This window comes from Fistularia commersonii, chromosome 17, assembly GCF_037954325.1.
Source record: "Fistularia commersonii isolate RoL2024-O1a breed Wild chromosome 17, RoL_Fcom_v1.0, whole genome shotgun sequence".
NCBI classification, from domain to species: Eukaryota; Metazoa; Chordata; class Actinopteri; order Syngnathiformes; family Fistulariidae; genus Fistularia; species Fistularia commersonii.
In genome coordinates this window covers 10,930,001-10,942,502 of record NC_141300.1, presented here as the reverse complement: position 1 = coordinate 10,942,502, position 12,502 = coordinate 10,930,001, and the positions used below count along the sequence as shown (strand labels likewise).

The 12,502-nt window shown below is 46.1% G+C and overlaps 1 protein-coding gene across 1 annotated transcript in view; it reads right to left on the bottom strand.

Moving 5' to 3' along the window:
• Positions 1-12,502, bottom strand: part of cmip (c-Maf inducing protein) — a 38,179-nt gene that overhangs the window by 21,464 nt on the left and 4,213 nt on the right. The window lies entirely within an intron of this gene.

Here is a 12,502-nt window from a genome sequence, read left to right as displayed (position 1 = left end):
ACCGTAAAAGATGGGTTTCCCGGCTTGTGATGCAACGCTGCTGTTAATAAATTCATAAGCTCTTATTATTTCTTTAATTTTCACGGGCCTCCACAGACTCCAAGATATACTTCTGCATTTTAAACTACAATTTTTTTAATTCACTGTTAGACTGAAGGTGCATATTGATGAGCTTACAGTTGTTTCTGTGGATTGGGGATATTAAATAAATGATTTTGTAATCGTGGATAAATCGACCGATGTATATCTTTGTTTTTATTGCAGTTATTGAGCGTAATGGCCGAGGGGCTCCGCCACCGTTAGTGCAGCGCTTGTTTCCCCATCCCCCCCCTTCTGTACGTTCGGCGGACCTCGAGAGCAGAGGCAACAGGCCACAACCTGTTTGCTCGTTTCTAAATGATGACAAAGGGGCTTGCAAATTACCGCAGGTTTCCGGACCCAGGAACACACAAAGTCTTCAGAGAGAAAAAGGAGGGAGGATGGGGTAGCAGAAGAAGAAAAGGAAGAAAAAAAAAAAAAACATCCAAACAGATAAAAATAACGAGGCTGAGCACAAAAAGCCACAAGGAGTTTGTATATGTTTGAGGCCCCAGGAGGAATTTCAGGAGAAAATGTGGGTCTATAATAAGACCTGAGCCTGTAAGAACTGCACAAAAGACACTAAATGAATCATGAGTTTATTTCCCAGACATTAGCGTCACTGCATGACTTGGAGGCAATTATTGTCGATGGGAGACTGAATCCACACAAACGGGCCCTGCAGACGTCATCGACAGCGGCTTTCCCTGCACCCTAATTAGGCAGCAATGCTCTCTGGTATTTGTTTTTTTTCTTCCATTTTTTTTTCTCTTTTCCAAGGACGCTTCGAACTTTTTCGTTTTTCGTTCTTGGAGCGACTTTTCAGAAGGACGAAGTCTCTCGGCAGCCTGACGTAACTGAATCAAAAAAAGTCACGCGAGTCAGGGGAGGGAGATATTGGAAATAAAGGTCACAAAGGGATAATTAAAGATGTTAAAAGAGCACACACACACACACACACACTTCACTATCTACTAGGAACCAAATGAGAGATAGGCTGCCGGGTAAAGCCGAGCAGCTTCAATAATCCATGGGAAGGCATATGGTGGCAGGGATTAATTGGCAGGATTCTTGGACATTACTTGTGTGTGTGTGTGTGTGTGTGTGTGTGTGTGTGTGTGTGTGTGTGTGTGTGTGTGTGTGTGTGTGTGTGTGTGTGTGTGTGTGTGTGAGGGGGGCAGATTGCACTCTATACATGCTAATGCATAGATTGGATAATGTGGCGGATGAAGAGACCCATCGTTATAGACAGATTCAACATCACATTGCTGCAGATCCAGAACCAATTAATAAACTATTACTACTAACAATTTAGCCGTATTAGCATCAAATTACTAAATCTCCTCACGTGTGTTTTGAAAAATGCCAGAGGAAAAAAATGACCAAAAAGTCAGGTTAGCACACGTTAGCATTAAGACAGGAGAGGCGGGGTTGAAACTGAGCGGATCTTATCTTTTCAAGCACGGTGAGTTGGAAGTTTCCTCGGCCACGCAAATCAAATAATATCTGATGTCTTTCATTAGAGGGTGAATGACCTGTCAAGCTGTGTTTGTGTCTCTGCAGTTGGGCCGATCTGGTATCAGTCCACTTCCTCTGCTGCATCGAGACAGATAAACACACTGTCTTTGGCCTCCTCTGGTGCATACACACACACACACACACACACAAAACCGCCCACACGTGTGCATACACGCTCACATTTGAAGAGATACATGGACGTGGAAGCGAAGGCCTGCTCTTTGCACTGGACAAGCAGACAGGTGGTTCTCTTTATTTGCACCTCTCGTGCACGCTTGCACACGCACACACATGTACACGCACGCAGGCATACACAGACACACACTACCTAAGAACAAACATGCTATTCCTTTAGTTACTTCTCCCTCTTTGGCTGATTATACGTGGCTCTTCCTTTTTCTATTCCCCTCTTTCTCTCTCTCTCTCTCTCTCTCACACACACACACACACACACACACACACACGCATACACAGACACACACACAGGATTTCATTACAGATGACATCCATGGCAAATATTGGTTCTGGGCGAGATGTCTCATTTCCTTGGAAGAGTAAACGTCAGTCCTTGTTTTTTCGTCTGTCGTTCATAGTGTGTTTTCCCTTGAACTGGATGCACAGTATACACACACACACACACACACACACACACACACACACACACACACACACACACACACACACACACACACACACACACACACACACACACACACACACACACACGTGCACAAATGCAGAAATCAAATATGAAATTACACACTGAAAGGAGATAAACGTGGCTGTGTTTTTTCAACATGTAGAATGGAGACAAACAGATGGGGCTTCAATTTTCTGATAACCAGTCGGGGTTGCCATGGTTACAGGGAAGTGATTGGCTGACTTCTTTACCCCTCCTCGCTCTCTCTCTCACCCTCTCACTCTTCCTGTCTTGTCCTCCTTTAACTCTGCTTATCCCCTCTTCCTTGTTTTTAACACTTTTCTTATCAAGTCACAGGTTTATTGCCACAGGTCTTTATTTTTCTTTGCTCCTTCTCTCTTTCTTTTCTTTTCCATCAGAAACCTCCTCCTGCCTCGTCCTCTCTGCTGCTGCTGCTGCGTTGCCATAGAAACAAGGGGATGGAGATGTATGTTATGTTTCTTTTTGTTGTTGTTGTTTCCAAGGAAAAGCAGGTAGGAAGGAAGAAAAAAAAAAGACAGAAATGGAGGAGGACAGACAGAAGCTCGCTTATGGAGGATAAACAGTTGGAAAATCTCACAGGTAGAAACGAGGCTGCAAAAATAATTCTCATGAAATTAAAGGGGGCAAATTTGTTGGGTAAAATGCATTGAGTTTGCAAACTGTTTAAGAATTCACTCAAACAACAAGCAGGGAAATTAGGAAATAGATTCATATGGCAATCACATATGCGAAACAAAAAGCTAAAACTGTCGTGAATTTGTCAAAAAAACAAAGCGACGTCTATATCTGGATCACAGCAGAGCCACAACTGATAGCCTCTGCTCACATGTTGGCCTTAAGCATCTGTCACCTGACTTTTTCAACCGCAGCAACATTAACTTATATTAAAAAAGGCAGAGAGTGATTAATTATGAGCACCTGTGTGTGTGTTTGTGTGTGAGTGGAGGAGCACCCAGCGAAAGGGCCGAGGCCGTGACACAGACAGCAGGCTGTGTTTAGTCTAGCGTGAGCGCCACGTGTCGACTCTGTATCTCTGCATGTGAAGGGGACATTGACAAGCGGCGAGCGTTTGCACGTGCAAAACGTGGAGCGGCAGACAAATGAGCCTATCAGCCGCCGCGATACGGCGTGTTCGCCGGCGGGACGGGGAAATATCACCTAATTGCGCCTATGATGAGTCAGAGCAGGAAGCGCGCTGGAGACAAAAGGTCGGAGGAGCCGCCAACGCTGGATCAATAAAAACATATCATGGCGGCTGATCGGGCAACCGGGTTGAGATGACAAGATTGGGTGTGGGAAGGTGAGCTATGGCTAACAGGAGGAAACAGCAGAGCACCTGTCGGGCCAGTGGTTGGCAGTGTGATTTAGCAACACGTTAAAATACTCACATGGGTGACATCACTTCCTGCCTGAGCGTCGGGTACCGCAGCGAATGTTAACAACAACAACGGCGAGCAATCGGATATTTGTACGGACTGACCGTGAGGGTGACTTATTTGCGGGTGGTAAAGCCACGCTTTACCGAAAAAGCGCTGAAAGATTCAGCAGAGTGAGGAGCGCGGGGAGTACTTTGGAGTTGGCCGTTGTTGTTACGGTCGGCGCATAGCAACTGACAGCACCCTTTGCCGCGTCAACGCAGTGACACACTTCGGCGAGCCAGGAGGGGTTTAACCTGGATCAGTTAGCTGCCAATCACGGGGCCGCATATAAAGACATCCAATCACTCAGTTGCTCGTTCACACCTATGGACGATTAAGAGTCTTCAATCAACCGACCGGCTGTTTTTGGACTGCGGGAGGAAACCGGAGAACCTGGAGAGAGCCCGGGCAGGCGCGGGGTTGGGGGCAGGGCACGCAGCCTCTGCGCGGAAAGGTCCCGGTTGGAATCGAACCAGGAACCTTCTCGCTGCGAGGCAGGAGTGCTGACCGCTGTACGGCCCGAAGGTATTTGGTGTAATCTTCTGTCCTCTGGAGGACATTCCACCATCTGCTTGTTAAGCTTGACTGTGACCCTGAGAGGAACCACAACACGTCCGCCGACACACAACAAAACACTCCCTCCTCTTCTGTCGTCGTCCTCACTTTCATATTTAACAACAGTTGAAAAAGACACACGCACACACACACAAACACACCGCGGGACCAAAGCACGTGGAGCCCACATTCCGGGTGTGACCGAGGCGTCGGTTGGTTCAGAGATCCTCGCTGTGACGGACACATGACAAGATGTCCGTCACATGACGCTCACTTCCCTCTACCGCTTGACTTCTGCATTCACTGGGGAACCATATTCGCGGCCTGTCCCTCCGCCTGTCCGACCGGCTCATGGATTCATTATCTTAGAAGGATTTATCCGAGGGAATTAAAGAGACGGGTCTTTTTTCTAACACTTTTCGCGTAATATCGAATCAATTCCATGAAAATCACCGGATTGCGGTTGAGGATTTGTGACTTTCAATGCGAACGTTGCCTTTGCTAGTTTTTAGGCGAGTTTTGTGATCGTTTAAATTATGAAAGAGTGATCAGTTTGCAGTCTCCAGTTAGATTCCCACGTGGGTTTTCCTCCAGGTTTCTCTAACAGTCAGAAAAGATGCAGGAGGTTCACTGTCCAGACATGTGAATGGTTGAATGTGTCTATTCGTGGCCTTTTGAGTGAGGGGGTAACCCTGCCTTCTCCCCCATTGGCAGCCAAGACAGGCTGCAGCCCCACTGTGACCCTGGCTGCAAGATGAGCAGAAAATAAAAGAAAGATTTCTTGCAAATTTGATCAGGTATGTCACCTTTGCATCGGGAAAATCAGATAAGCTTAGGTAAAAGTGATCTGGATGATGATCAATAAGTCACTGATTGACAGTCAGCCTTCAGCTTGTTTGCGATAAACACCCACGTGGAGAGAAGACGCCGTCTAACCTTGCGGGTAAAACAGGGCCAGACGCCGGTCAACTCCTCCAGCAGCCGTTGTTACGGGCCAAGAATGTGACACTGGATGTGGCGCGGTGAAAAGAGAAAAAACACTTTTTCCAAACCCCGGCCTGGACAGATGTTTCGGGAGGAAGGAAGTGCATTTGGGGATACGGCCCGGCGCCGTGAGCGCGCGCAGCTGTTTGTTTACTGGAGCCAGCCGACGCTGCCGTCGTGTCCTCTCTATTTATTCAACACATCACCCCGACCCCAGCGCCATCGAGATTTACGGTTTGAACAAACGAGCCGGTTAGATCCATGAGCGTCATCAAGAAAGAGATTTAATATCTCTTAATATTCTTAATATAATATCTCTTTAATATTTACTAGTAACAAGTCTATTTAAGGACAGACGGAATTCTGTTTAACGCCTCATTCGTGGTCAACATTAAATCCACATACGGGCAGAACGTTCATTTCTAGCGTAATCTTGCAAGTTTTCAGGGGGCTTTTGGATCCGCGGCCAAACGAAGGGGGCACTGTTGCGTGGTGTGCTCAGGTGCGACCAACGAAAGGCAAGCAGTAAAGGGGTTCAATGTCTAGCTCAGGGGTCGGCAACCCGCGGCTCCGGAGTGGCTTGGGAAAATAAATTATAAATATTTAATTTCAGTATATTTCATTTGTGTTAATTCATTTTTTTTTTACTTTTAGTTCTAAGCTGGAAGATTATTGTGATCTTGAAATATTAAATAAAATTATATTTATTATTTTTCGCCGCTCAAAATAACGTCACACTCGCGGAAGCCGGTATACCCGCTAGCCGGTAAAGTGCCGATTTGCAGATACTGTGCGCAGAAGTTCAGGAGCAGAAGTCCCATAAACCAGGTAAAATAGATATTTATGAAGATATTTTGCAAATATTTATTTTATATTGTTTAATGACACAGTGATTTTTTCTCCCCGATTTATTTTCAGGTCAAGGCTCCGCTAAACGCTCTGAAAGCCCAAAGCTCAAAATGAGTTCATTACATAAATAAATTTAATTTTCTCTGTAATACCTTTTGAATTTCAGAAGCAACACATTACACACTTATTTATACAAAGTGTAAAGGTAATAAAAAGCAATATATACGGTGGTACCTTTTTTTTTAATTTTAGACGTCAAAAAGTGATTGCGGCTCCCAGTGTTTTCTTTTCCGAGGAAACCGAGTCCAAATGACTCTTTGGGTGTTAAGGGTTGCCGACCCCTGGTCTAGCTCAACAGCACTTGGGCAGGCTAGGAGGAAAGCGGGAATCCAACAGAGAATGTCTGGTACCAAGATGACAGCTGTGACTGCCGGAGCCTTGCTCAGAGAGTACAATCTCACCAGCTCCTCCATGGTTGTCGAATTTTTTATAGTTTGAAATGGAGGCGGAATTAACCTCTGAACTCTGCGCTGTCCTCTAGTGGATGTACTGTTTAACGGCTGTGGAGAGCTGTAATGGAGCGCACCAATTGGAAGTAAGTCGGCAGCGGTGTTTGAAACATATGTGACTGTTTATTCACGTGACGTGAGCATAAATGAGCCTTAACGTGTTAAGGCATTTATTCCATGTTAGCTGGAAGTCTGCGCGACGTAACGTTGATTTAATGTGAGGAAGGAAAAAAAAGAAAAAAAAAAAAACAAAACAAACATTTAAAATCATTTGAATTCCATCTTAACAAACCCTCCATTTGTCTTCGCGGAAACGAAAATAATCGGTTTGACATTAAAAAGCCATCAGTTTCCACGACGGCAAGCTGCCAAACATGAGAAACGCCCAAGTCGGACATTAAAAAGTCATCAGTTTTGTTAATTCATCGAGGGGACGTCAGAACGAGTCAACCGTCACGTCGATAAAAATCCAGCGTGAAGAACAACGCGAGGGCCACATCTGGGAAGACTGTCTCTGCGTAAAACCTCAACCCAAACAAAACTATAAATCTGCTTTTAGGGTAGGGGGTGGGGGGCTTCGACCTGCGTTTCAGATTATCAGTGAAAAATAAGCCTCTAAATTACCTCTGCGTTTGTGTGTGTGTGTGTGTGTGGGTCGACTCGACTCTCATTAGCCTAACACATAGCAGACGTACAACTGCCTTCTTCTGCTGAGGCTTCAAAAAGCACTGAATCCTTTATTCTCAGGGTCACGCGGTACCGAACACACACACGCACACACACACACACACACATGGACAAAAGAAAAGGTGCAAGAATGAAATATCTCATCGGGACCGAGATGTTAACATGCAAAAAGATACAGATGATGACCTCAAACACCGTTGTGCGTCTGCAGCTTGCGCACGACGTCGCAATCGCCCAAGCTGATAATGATTATTTTGGATTTTAGCTGGAGTCCAAGGACGCACTCCAAACCGGTTATGACGAAATGGACAATTTTTTTCGTTCTTTTTTTTTTTTTCTATTCAAAGCATTCAATACCACCTTACGCTGGCAGAATAAAAAAAAATGTGTTGCTGTTGATTCAAAATTAGCGGGAGACTTAGCGGGGCACTTTCGGGAAAATAAGAAAAGGGCCAAATGATTATTCCTTGTTGATTTTTGGAAGGTCTCCTTTCGCAAAAGGGGCCGCCTCTTCCACGGTGACAGGTTATATAATTGACCTCGGGTCCGCTGTTCCCGCATGCGGGGCAGAAGCAGCAGGTGTCACTTACAGAAATGTAATGTCTGGATTTGAGTGTGTGACAGTAGGCGGAAGACCGATCCGGGGTTTCACTTCTCTGTGCCTCGGATGAATGAGCTCAATACGTCACTGCGATTCATGACATAACTGACTTCTCTTTTTTCGGTTACACTCCGGCGCACGGTGTGGTTTGCCGAGCCTCGGGTTGTGGAGGTGTTCGAGAATTAACATCCTGGTTTAAACCATCACGAGGTCCACCGATCAAAACCCCTGAGGCTGGGAACTGTGAAACAAAGCCAAAATCTGATAATGTCAAAATGCCCTTTGGTGTGTTATATCAGTTAACACCGACAAAAAAATTACCTCAAAATGAGAAGGGATTTGCCTTCAGGCAGGGGTGTCAAACTCAAGGCCCTTGGGCCGGATCAGGCCAACAAACGGGTTTAATCCGGCTTGCAAAGATAAAAGATAGCAGGTTTTAGGGGTGAACTGAACAATAGGTACATTAACAGTAGTTAATATGTCATGATTTTACCCGTCCAACCCGCTTGAGAATTGATTTTCCTCCATGTGGCCCCTGAGCTAAAATGGGTTTGACACCCCTGCCTTGAGGGAACAAAATATTAAACAAAAAAAAATAAAATTGAAGTATATATAATTATCTGGAAACAAAGTAAATACATAGCTTGGATAAAAGACACGCCCTCAACCCCCTCCTCCCCCCCCCGACCTCCTCCGCCCTTCCGACCACCACCGACACCGCAGATCCGTCACCCACCTACGCACGCTCTGATTGGCTGGTAACGACAGCCCGGCCAGTAAGAGGAAGACGTTTGACCAGCGGTTACAGTTACTGCGCTGGCTCCCACAAACACCGCGGGCGGAGCTCCAAGGCCGCTTCCACTTTCATTTCCAGTCTCTCTGGAAGCTTTTGCTTACTCTTGTGTAAATTCTTTTCTTTTTTTTCTTTTGCCGCCTGCCCATTCTCACATGAAATTATCTATTATTTCCTGCGATGAAAAACTCTTAAAGGTTACCTTCGGGCAAATGCCGAGGGGGTTTTCTGTGACGAGAACTGAAAGGGAAACTAATCTGAATTCAACTCAAGTTAATTACAAATCTTCATTTCAGTCTGCCTTTATATTCTTATTCCCATTTTCCGACTAGGTTTGTTTTTTTGAGCTCATTCCCAGAGATGTCGTCTGACGGGACGCAGAGCCAAAGGTGACTTGTGTAACTCCCCCCCCATCCTGAGTCATTGTGTCGAAAGAAACAGCCTGCAGGCAGGAGAGAGTTACCTCCAGGCTTCACACACACACACACACACACACACACACACACACACACACACACACACACACACACACACACACACACACACACACACACCACTTTATAGCTGGCAGACAACAGGGACTGACAAAGGCGCAGCGAGGGGAAGGAATCCGATTCCAATGTATTGTAAATATCATAAATCAATATGGCGGACAGGACAGCCTCGCAGTGTTGCTCAAACAATACTGTAGGACCTCGTATCTGAATGTGAACGCTCACCGCAGCCCGTACTGGACGCCGGCCCAGAGCCAAGCATGTGTATCTGTGTGTGTGTGTGTGTGTGTGTGTGTGTGTGTGTGTGTGTGTGTGTGTGTGTGTGTGTGTGCGCAAGCGCCCTCCCGCACTTGTCGTTTTCCCCTCTTTATTTTGCATCAAAACAAGCGCGGCAAAAATACCAGCCGAGGTTTCTGACCCAGTTTCCCAGCCGGACATTAACCATCCAGTTCAACAGATCTGGACTCCGGTTAGATTGATAATCTGATCAAAAGCAAGAAATTAGAGCCCAACAGCAACACTTGATTGCGACTTAACAACATTTAGCGAAAGGATGCTAACAGAGACCTAATTTCCAATATTAGTGCAGGTGACGGTGCAGAAATCCACCCATCTTTGTTTCGGTGAGCTGAAGAGCTGTCATGTGACCTGCAGCTTCCCACGCTGGGTCACTTCTTCAGGAAGTATCTAAAATCGATTGCATCACATGACTAAGCCCCCCGCCCCTCAAGTGATTTGCTTTTGTTTAAGAAAAGAGATTTTGAGGAGCGCTGTAAAACCTCTGGTTTGCTCCTAAACTGCACACATCCTGATTAGCAGCTTTTTCTGGGGGATGAATATGACGGTATTCCCATCTCTCCACGTCATACGGCGCCGCACCCTGTCTTATATAACCCGGAGACACCTCGCACTGGAAACACAAGCCGCGGGGAGAAACTCATACCTTCAGACCGATCTTCAACCCCCAACCCAACCTTCGCAGGTCTCCGGATGAGCTGCGGTAATGAGCCTCCGAGGGTCAAGGAGCAACAGGTTTTCTTTCATCTCGGACCTTTTGTGAGGGTCAACACAGGAAGTGGCCCCTGCGCAAGCTCGTCTTCTTACGCAAACGCGGTGGGGGTTAGGTTTCACACACACACACACACACACACACATTGAAAATGTAGCAGGAACTCCTCATGTTTTGACTCTTATCAATTAGTTAAAATGAAATAAGCCAAATCCAATAACGGCAAAATGAAATTTGTGCTTGACTTGCAAAATAAAACAATTATTTCGGAGGTCTTTGGAAGGAGGGACATGTAGAGGCTCTCTACAAAAATAAGGCGTTCGCTCAGATTTCATGGGATTTTTAAAATGACTATTATTGCTGGCAATATAACAGCGTGTCTTGGCAGCCCAGCTCATTTTCACGAAACTTCCCTCACAATCATCTCAATTATTTGTTGTGCGTGGGGGATGTTGTCAAAGACACGCAGTCAGCGCTCTTCGCCCCGTCATCGGACAGAGCTTCCCTCTTCTGCGAAAAGCACGGCAAACGGCTCGCCATTATCCCGCTGCACAGCGGCCCCATTCGCAGAATTTCCCCTGTAAATCAAAGGCCCTCCGCCGCTGAATCCGAGCGTCGCCGAGCGAAGTATAAATATGTGACATTGGCGACATGATGTGTCACTGTTTACACAGAACCGCACACAAAAAGTCAAGACGGGATTCCTGAATAACTGAGCCATGAATCACTTTCATTCTTGGTGCCACTTGGTGCCTTCGATACGCTCCAATACAGTGTTGTTACTATTTTGTGAGTTACATTTGACACTGAGGTACTGTGCGCATTTTCAATACCGATCTAGAGGATTAGACTGGTGGCGTTTTGGAGATGGCAGGATTTGGGTCATGAATCTAAAGATAACAGACAGATGTGACACCTCAGCTGGGAAAGAAGATCGGGTTGATGAGGGGAAAAAAAAAAAAACAATTCACAGAAATATGTTGAGACCTCTCACCACACGGACTTGAGAGTTTGGTTCCTTGGCAACGATAACAAAGCGGCAACCGACAGTGCTTTGAATAGTCTCGTTGACATTGGACTTCCTGTGACACCGACGTCACATCTTACTTTCAGCGGAATATCGATGTCTGAGCAACCTCTGCGTCCGGCTGGGAGAGGATACGTGACAAACAAATCGGATGCTTGACAGATGACAAGTGTGACATAAGCTGACTGATATATCTGTCTGGCTCGGGGAGAACAATAAAGTTTTATCTGAAAAGGCCTAAGAACCTTGTGAAACAGCTGCTGGAGAGGAAGTGAGTCAGGCAGAGCGGAGCGTCTGGGAGCGAAGGCCTTTGACGGGCCATTTTTCGCTGAATTAAAATTCCTGACGCTCGACGGTGAACTTTCATGCAGTGCATCAGCAGAAGCGCTGCTGTTTCTGTCACGGAGCGGATCTGTTCGAGGAACTCAAGACACCCTTTTTCTCACGAGTCGCTGATGCAAATGGCTTCAAACTCTCCGCCACGGATGCTGCTTCAGGTTTGGGAACAAAACGTATATGGCCGATTGAAATGACGAGCGAGCTAAATATAAAACATTAGCCGCTTTCGGACAGTACAGTTCTGAGAAGTGTCCTGCTCAAATTGGGTTCCAGGACCTAGCCTTTTCCAGGGGCAGCAAGGGACGGCGGTATGGTAATGTGACGCGAGCATCTGCGCCGTATACTTAGGCTCCACGTTCAAAAACAAACCACCACGAAGAAGAGGAAGACGACACGGCGGGTCAAGCTGCAACAGACTTCATGTTCTGCTTGGTGGGACTAATTACCATGGACGATGAAATGAAGAGTTTGAAAAACCACGCTGTTAGCTAACACCGGATTCATTTTGGACAAAATGAGATCCTCTCTGAAGAAGAGCTCGGACCATTTCTTGCTGGTTCGGTCCATTTTGTCCAAAGCTGACAAGTGGCCGCAATAGCTTTTTGAGAAAATGGCGCTCTGCGGTCCAACAAACATCTGGTAACGGTCATGGCTTATGAGTTTTACCAATCAACAAGCACCTACATCATATGAGTTCCTGCGGAACCGTAAAACGACCCTGCCTCGTTGTAGGAGCTAAGATGGTTTTGTTGTTGTCCGCACACTTGGTCATCAAACTTCTTCTTCTCCTTTCGGCTTTTCCCTTAGGGGTCGCCACAGCGTATCGACCTTCTCCGTCTAACCCTATTCTCTTTATCCTCCTCTCTCATACCAACTTACTTCATATCCTACTTGCTCATCAAACTAAGATGATAAAGTCTGCCCACTCTCAAGGCAACTCACACTGTAATTAGAGCTTT